The sequence below is a fragment of the Aethina tumida genome, chromosome 1 (genome assembly GCF_024364675.1).
Source record: "Aethina tumida isolate Nest 87 chromosome 1, icAetTumi1.1, whole genome shotgun sequence".
NCBI classification, from domain to species: domain Eukaryota; kingdom Metazoa; phylum Arthropoda; class Insecta; order Coleoptera; family Nitidulidae; genus Aethina; species Aethina tumida.
This window is the reverse complement of record NC_065435.1, coordinates 68,594,997-68,604,041: the sequence shown is the minus strand read 5'-3', so window position 1 is coordinate 68,604,041 and position 9,045 is coordinate 68,594,997.

Genomic DNA, 9,045 nt, shown 5'->3' with positions numbered 1-9,045 from the left:
CTATAAAATTAAATTAAATAAAATTGCAGATTGTTATAAGCTATCAATGATAAAATAGAATAATATGTTACGAAGGCCATTATTAACGGTCTTGCGTCGATGATATTGATGTTTGATGACATTTAGTAAAAACAGTATACATAAAATATATATTACTACATAATTATGCACCGTGAATTATAACAAATGTTGCTATTAGTAGTAAATGTTTATTAACATACCTGATATAATCATAATTAGTTCTCTTTCTACAACCAACTTAAATTAATGAATAGTTATCATAAACAATTGCACTAAACACTCTTATCCAAGGAATGCAATAAACATAAATCATTTAAATATTTAGAAGTTATCATATAATTAAGACGTTAAAATAAAATTATATAACTAAAAAAAGCATATAAAAATAAAAATTGAGGTATGTATTACAATTGTTATTAAAAAATTGTTATAATAGTTTTGTGCACAGGGTACATAGCTTAAAAAATCATTAAATTTCCTATTACGCAAACATAGTCAGCCAAATCTTAAATATTAAATTATAATAAATTAATTTATGTGGAATTCGTTTGTCCAACTTTTTTATGAAACTCATTCCATGCATGAAGCCGCTTTGTATGTGTACTTTGCACGGGTTTCACGACGACATTAATCAGTGCCGGATACTCCCGTGTTCAATTTTAGGTCGGCCGCGCGCATGACGTCACGCGTAGAGTAACTTGCATTACGGAGATATGAATTTTATACGAATATTCTCAGAAATGTGTTTATTTTCATAGTTTACAAAAAAATCTAATATAAAAAATGCTTGTTATGCCATATTTTATAAATTAAAGATAAAAAAATTTTGCGTAACTGTGCTATAAGATGCATTACTGTTGCCGTAAAAAAATTTTTACTTAAAAGTTTATTACAATATTAAAGTTTATAAGGATAACCAACCATGGTTTTAAATATAAATTTTTATTAATACATTTTGACAGGTAAACATAGAACAAAAAACATAAAAACCTAACACTTGAATCTACGAAACAATTTTTTTCCATTTTCTTTTGCCGATTGATTTGTCTCTTAAAGCCCTGTTGAGTTCCTTAATTCTGAAGAACATTCTAGTTCTAAAAAAAAGCTGTTTTGCTTGTATGGGACAATCAATTTTACTACTTTTCATTAAAAGATCATGGATAAAATTCTGTTTTTCGGTTACTATGAGTTCACCATTAACTTCGAGAAACACTTTGTTTAATTCTTCAACTTGAGACATAAAACTTAACGATGGTTTTGATAAACCACCCTCAGTGAGGTGATCAATCCATGACCATGATTGACTTGGACTTTGTAAGGTGGAATCTTTTAGCTTGTAACAAACAAACCCTGCCAAATTTTGTAAAGCGTCATTTTCACTAAAAACCCGTTTAATTGCAGCAAGTTGTTTTTTAAGTTGTTCATTTTCAAGTGCGAGGTCATCTAAGTTTTTCCATGTTTCGTTTGTTTGAACACTAAAATTTTTAACACATAAGCAAATGATATGATAAATGATTTATAGAAAAACCATTACCCTTTTCCAAAGTAATATTTGATTCCACTACCATATTATTATCTAAATTTTCCTCCACCTTACAATCATTACTAACTACAGGCTGAGCTGCCCTTTCCCCAACCCTGTTAAGCAAAAAGATAAGCTAGTCTCATACAATCAAAGCAACACACCACCACAATTTGATATTTCAAAAACTTACGTGTTTTCAGCCTCAAGCATGTTCTTTATAAAACGTGCTGTTTCTCTTTTTTGTACGCAACTTTTCTTCTTTTTCCAGCTCCAGAAGTTGAAGGTGATTGTACAACTGATTGGGGTAAATTTTGCGTAGGAACAGCATCATCTTTCAGTGCGCGAAAATTTTTAGGAGTGTAACCCAGAAGGATATGTTTTAAGATAACTTTGTAATCAGTTTCACAGAAATGTTTGGAACACATTACAGCGTTTTTTGTGTTTACTTTGTCTTTTCTCTTTGTGAGATGTAACCACGTTTTGCATAGATTATTGTCTTTAGGAAATCTAAAAAATCTAACGTTTCCGATAGGACTACGTTTAGACTGGTTGTCAGAATTACATCCTACAACAGCACACCGCATTTTTATCACTTTAATACACAAATTTAATCCAGAAATTATGTAAAAAACAATACACACAGAAACAAAACGCCGAAAAGAATACCGTACATATGTTAAATAAGTATATGTATGATAGATTAGCGACTGTTAATCTGTCTTTTTAGTTTGATTAAAACACTAAATTCACAATAATACGCTTTATTACAACAAACGTACTTTAACCCTCTACATCTAAAGCTTGACTGCCTGGTTCTTTTTTAAGAACTGCCCCGATTATTAAATGTAAACAAATACTTCAGATTTGTTTATAAAACAAAACTAGTCTAAATAGATGTGAGCACGTCGCATTGGTCCATCGGTGAAGGTGAAGACGTAAGCTAACATGTATATTCAACTATTTACTTTTAATAATGCTTATTGAAACAAAATTGCCAAAGGGCATAGTAATTCGCAGATTATAGGTCAAAATCATATTGTTCAGTTCAAAACCTACTCTACGCGTGACGTATTCGCGCTAAAATAAGCACCGCCCACCATGCGCAATATCCTACCTTATATTCAGTGTATCATGGACATTAATGTTGTTCATGTCCAGTACATACAAAGCGGCTTCATTCCATGCATGAAGCCACTTTGTATGTGTACTTTGCACGGGTTTCACGACGACATTAACGTTGTTCATGTCCAGTACATTTATTGCCATTTTTAAATGGATGAAACCAAAATCGTGATACTTCATCATTTTCAGCTTCTTTTCCAAACGCATTGCGAATACGACTTGTAGTTTCTACTGCTGTCAATTGATTTTTTAACAACAATGATAGAATATAATATAAAAAAATATTCAAATAAATCATGAATGAAATGAAATTATTTTCGCGCTACCCAAGAAATATTCTAATTAACTAAATTCTGATTTGTTTAAGTCCATATCACTAGTAGATATGAATTTCAAATAACCACATTTTAAAAGATGATTTCTTTAGGAATACCTTATAGATATTAAGCATTAAATTAGCAATACTAAAAGATTTCTTATTTAACCTAATAAGTTCATAGTAAACTTTACCTTAATCTATTTACAGATATAAAAACATATTTAAAATATTTTTAAGAAATTATGCTTTTTTGGAAAATCATTAAGTCTAAGAACTGGAATAATTTTAAAACGTCTGTTAACTATTATCTAACGAATTATAGAATATATTGGATAATAGGCTTAAGTATTAGACCATATAAAATATTCCAGCACTTTGCACAATACATTACTATATGTCAGTTTCCGACAATTATAGCCCATATTGTTTATATGGGAGTCAATTGGAATTTAGAATTCGTTATTGAAAATGCGGTAGCATTTAGTTTTCATATACAGGTATGTAAATTAAACAATTAATAACAATAATAATAATCATATTTTAATTGCAGGTAACCTGTTGTTCATTATTCAGTTTATATAGTTTTAATTTAATGAGACCAATATTATTTGACTATTTGTCAATAGTTCCCCACAGAGATCAGTTAAGACATTCTCTTGAAATTTTGGTGTTCATAAGAAAAAGATTATATTTGACATTATATTTTTACACATTAACAGCTTGTACTACAATAGTAGTAGGTAAAATACACATGGAGGACTTATATTACCCAATTAAACTTTTATATAATACAGATAATTCTATTTCAATTGTATTGTACTATTTATATAAAAGTAGCTTTTTATTTGCTCCTGTAGTCTGTATCTCCGATGCTGTATGCTTTCTTACACTTTCAACATTTGTGACTCGAGATGTATATTATATAAAATACATATGCAATAATTTCCCTGTAAATGAGACATCAATTTGTCAAGAAACAATAAAGCAACAATTAATTAATTTAATAAAACTTCATATGCAATTAAAATCGTAAGTTCGATAAATTTATAATATTATAAATTAATAAATTTAGCCTAGGTTGACAAGTCGAATTCAACAGATATTAAATTTTGCGATCATTCCTTATGCCATATCTGCAGCTGTTACTGGTATGTCATTAAGTGCAACTTTCTTATATCCACATGTAAGTAATTTTACAAAAAAAAAAAGAATAAAATTGACCTTATTTTATTTTAGATTGATAAAGTTGGATTACTGAATAAGATTTTCCTCATATTAATTCTTTCACATACTGTGATGTTTTTATTGGCAGGAGGACAAATGATAGAAGATGTGGTGAGTTATTGATAAAAATAAAGGAAAAAAAGAAAAAAAATAAATTAATAATAATCTTATTTGTTGTAGACAGAAAAAATAATTGACCACGTATCACATACACCGTGGTATAATTTTAATGAAAGCAATAGAAAATTATTATTGATGTTAATGGCAAGTACTTCTAAACCTATTACTTTCTATTTCACCAAAGAATTGCCAGTCAATCACATATTGTTAATGAAGGTGAGTGAGATGTACTTATGATGAATAAATTAGATTTATTCTATTATACGTATTTTATTTTTTTAGATTGCAAAATCTATCTACTCTGCTATTGCTTTATTGGCAAATATAGAAAAGGTATAATTATAGTTGATTGATTTAGTACGGTGAACTGATTGTAAATTATTACTAGCAATCATAACACAAATGATTATGATAACTAAAGTAATTTTAAATGAAGTTGTTCACTTCCAAAAAATATTAACATATTCACTACTTCATATTAGTTTAATTTTTTAAAAATTTTAATATTTAAATTTTCTATTTGAAAAAGTGATTAGTTCCAATTATATGTATAAAAGACAAATTCTATAAAAAAAAATAAAATGATTAAATTATCAAAAAGATACATTATATTAATATCGTAAGATAACATTTATTATAGACACAACCTCAAAACTTTTGGACAAGATAGAAACAAAAACTAATATCAATAAAACCCTTTTATAGAAATGACTGCACACAAAATGTAGTTCTTTATCATCGTGCAAAAATGTTCAATAATGTTTTCGTCTACTTTTAACACAATTATTACAATTTCTCAGTCTGGTGTAAATAGAGATCGAAATAATTTATATCTACTTGTCGAAAAATGTCTAGAAATCAAATCTGATTTACATAAAAAAACCGAATTTCAACGACACTTGACAAACCTAACATAGATCATCTCTGATTAAAATAGTGCGATTATTCCAAGAGAGTGGAAATGTGCATAGAAGACCAAGTGGTGGATGTCCAAACGTAACAAATGCAAGGGAGAATCGTTATATAGTCAGTTTTGTACGACGCAACCGTAACATTACTGTCTCAGCAGCACACAATTTAGAAGAACCCCCGGTCGGCTGATTTTGCACCTATAATCCGACGACGACTTGCTGATGCTAAATTAAGATCAAGACGGCCATTAAGAGGACTAGGCAACGTATAGTCGTTTAGAATGGACTCAAGAGCACATAAATTGGAGAAACATCTTTTTTTAGACGAGTCCACGTTTGACTTAACGAGTAATAGCTGGCGCCTCTGGGTTTGGAGGGAACTGTCCATTTTTATGGACGATAATGCTAGACCAGCGCACAGGAAAAGTCCAAAATGCGTTAGAAGAAGCAAATATGCAAGGATTGAATTGGCCAATGAACTCGCCAGATATGAATCCGATCGAGCACGTGTGGGATATACTAGGTCAAGCAATTTTAAGAAAACGAAATCCACCCCCAGCTCATCAGGAGCTAATTGTAGCAATTCAAGACGAATGGTCCAATATTTCGCAAGAGGTAATTTAATTCTTTCAATGCCACGACAGATTATTTCACTGCTTCAGAACAGAGGAAGACATACAGTGTTTCTCTAAAGTACATTATTTAGCAAATTTACAAACTTCAATAAACTACTTCCTTACCGACTAAAAACCCCCCTCCATGGTACTGACTTCAATGTGACATATATGAGGAAACTCATATATGGATGAAAAAAGTAAAAAAGAAAGGCAGGCAAAGATGCCCACCCCTGTCGACTGAGTTCGGGAGAACAAGACCACCAATCAGAGAAAGATTCGGACATCTTCCTAGTGAGGGATTGAAATTGTAATTGGACTTCCCACCACCACTGGTTTGTGAAGTGGTACTGAGCTCCAGGACCACGGCAATAAAGGGGGAAAAAGCCCCTCTCCATGGTACCGACTTCAATGTGTTGTAACCAATTGGGTGACGTATATGAGGAAACTCGTATATAGGTAGAAAAAGGAAAGATGACATATAAGCAGGACATATATGGATGTGTTCAACATACAATACGAAAGGCAGGCAAGGATGCCAGCCCCCGTCGACTAAGTTGGGGTGAACAACACCAATCCGAGAAAGATTCGAAGCGCTTGGATCCGTTAGCTTGGACCACTCCTGGGCCCCAGGACCATGACAAGGTGGATCCATTCTGATGTCTTTCCTTTTCTACCCATATATGAGTTTCTTCATACTGTGGCAAGATGTTTATTGTCTGACAGATCGTTTTTACATTTCAGTGTATTAGTGGGCTACTTTATTCCTTTAAATTGTAGTGTTTATATTTGAAATTGTATAGAGAATGAATGCCATTTATTTATTAATTTTAATAAATGTGAAATGAAATTTTAAACATAAGGTTAAGAAAAATAGAATAAGAATAAGGTTAAGAAAAAAATTTTAATAAAATTACATTTTAATACAAATTTCTGTTAATTTGATTTTGACAAAAGTCTCGCCTTACAAAAATTTACCTTGTATTTTTTTGGAACGAAGGGGGGAGAGAACTTTCCTCCATGGTACCGAATACCAAGAGCCATGACCAGTAAAAACGTGTATTAAGGTCGGAATATGAAAACTAATCATCATTCAAAAAATTTTAGTTGGAAGGCTTGGAATTTGTTACTATTATAATTATGTAATTGTTACATGTTATTTAAATTGGCTTGTTCGGAAAGTAATTTCGTTTTTTTTCTCTCTGTGAGAGCTTCGAGGATAATCCCAGGCCTTTCAAGTTACATAAATAAATAGAATATATTGATTTTTATAAGAATAACTAAATTTCCTCCTCATTTATTACAGTAAATGCAAAAATAATAATGACACCTATAATAATAATAATAATATAATATAAAATTACTAATAGAAATCAAAAGGAGTATGGTAATCTACTTAAGAAAACTCATAAACAGGAGTAATATTTTTATTAAATATTACCTAACCAACTATCAAATATACTGGATAATAGGTTTAAGTATAAGATCATACAAAGTATTCCAGTGTTTTGCAATATACATCACAGTGTGTCAGTTGCCAACAATTATATTCCACATAATTGGCATGGTTTTAAATTGGAATATAGAATTCATCGTTCGAAATTCAATTATGTTTAGTTTTCATGTTTCGGTATAAGAACAGAATAATTGTTAATAATAAAATGATAATAATTTCTTGTTTGCAGGTTGTTTGCTGTAGCACATTCGGTATAAGCAGTTTTAATTTGGTAAGACCAATTATATTTGAGATAAAAGAAATTCTACTTCAAAGAAGCTTAATAAATCGCAAAATTTCTCTTTTAATAACAAAGAGATTGTACTTGACTTGACTTGTATACGTTAACAGTCTGTACTACAGTAATGGTTATTTACTTAGATCTGGAGAACTTATATTATCCAATTCAAATTTTACAGTTAACAAAGTATCAAATTTCAGTTGTATTGTGTTTTCTACATAAATTTAGCTTGATATTAGCTCCAATTGTCTGTATTTCGGATGCAATATTCTTTTACACCCTCTCGTCATTCGTGGTTCAGGAAATAGATTACTTAAAACAAATATGTGACAGCTTTCCAACTCACGAAGAAGAGGTTTGCCAAAAATCAATAAAGAATAAATTAACTGAATTAGCAAAAATTCATATTCAATTGAAATGGTAAGATCAAATTTCTGTGTGTACCTAATAAATTCATTTCCAACATTTATTCCAGTATAACCGGCAGAATTCAGCAAATATTAAATAGTGCTGTTGTTCCATACGCAATATCTGCTGCTCTTACTGGAATGTCACTTTGTGCATCTTTCATATATTCAGATGTAAGTAATATTACAATCACAATATTTTTTTAGATTTTAATGGCAAATACTTACCGATCAATCATTTTTTATTTTACCAAAGAATTGTCAGTTAATCATATAATGTTGAAGGTAAGATCTATGAAATGGTATAATTGGATTGCAACAAATTGAACGTTTAAATTTTTAGATTGGAAAATCTATCTACTCCGCAGTTACTTTGATGCTTAATATGAACAAAATATAGAAAGAAAATATTGTTTAGTAAAACGTAGTCTAAGTTTAAAATATATTGAATGGATTGTTGCTAATCGATTACTATCTAGGCCTTACCCGTTATATCTATTTGGAAACGGAAGGAGAACAGTTTCAACACTGTTTATAACTTTATTTTTTATTTCAAATGTTTTTTTGATTGTTTATTCATAACAAATAAGTAATATTTTCGAAACCATTAATTTACAGTCCATATTTGTCCAGTATTAAGATTTGTCTGTTTCTTAAATATTATATATAATAATGTAAAATATGTCCTATTTCTTAAATATTTTTAAAATCATGTATTAAAATAAGTGAATTTAACCATAATGTTATTGAATATTGTAGAAGAGAAAACTGATCAATTAAAATTTTCAATTTTAAGATTTCAAGAAACATAATCTTTGTTATTAAAAGAAAGATCCTTCCTCACAATATCAAAAAATTATTTGTTAGCTTATTAGTAACTGATTTAAAACATTATCATAAATTTAACAGTCATCTCATTTCATAAAGTGAGTTCTAAAATTTATAATAATAATAATAATAATTTTTGTCTAGTATAATAATATTTGTGATCTAATAAAATTTGTTGCTAGAAATAAACGTAACTAATTAAGTTTTAAATTTAATGT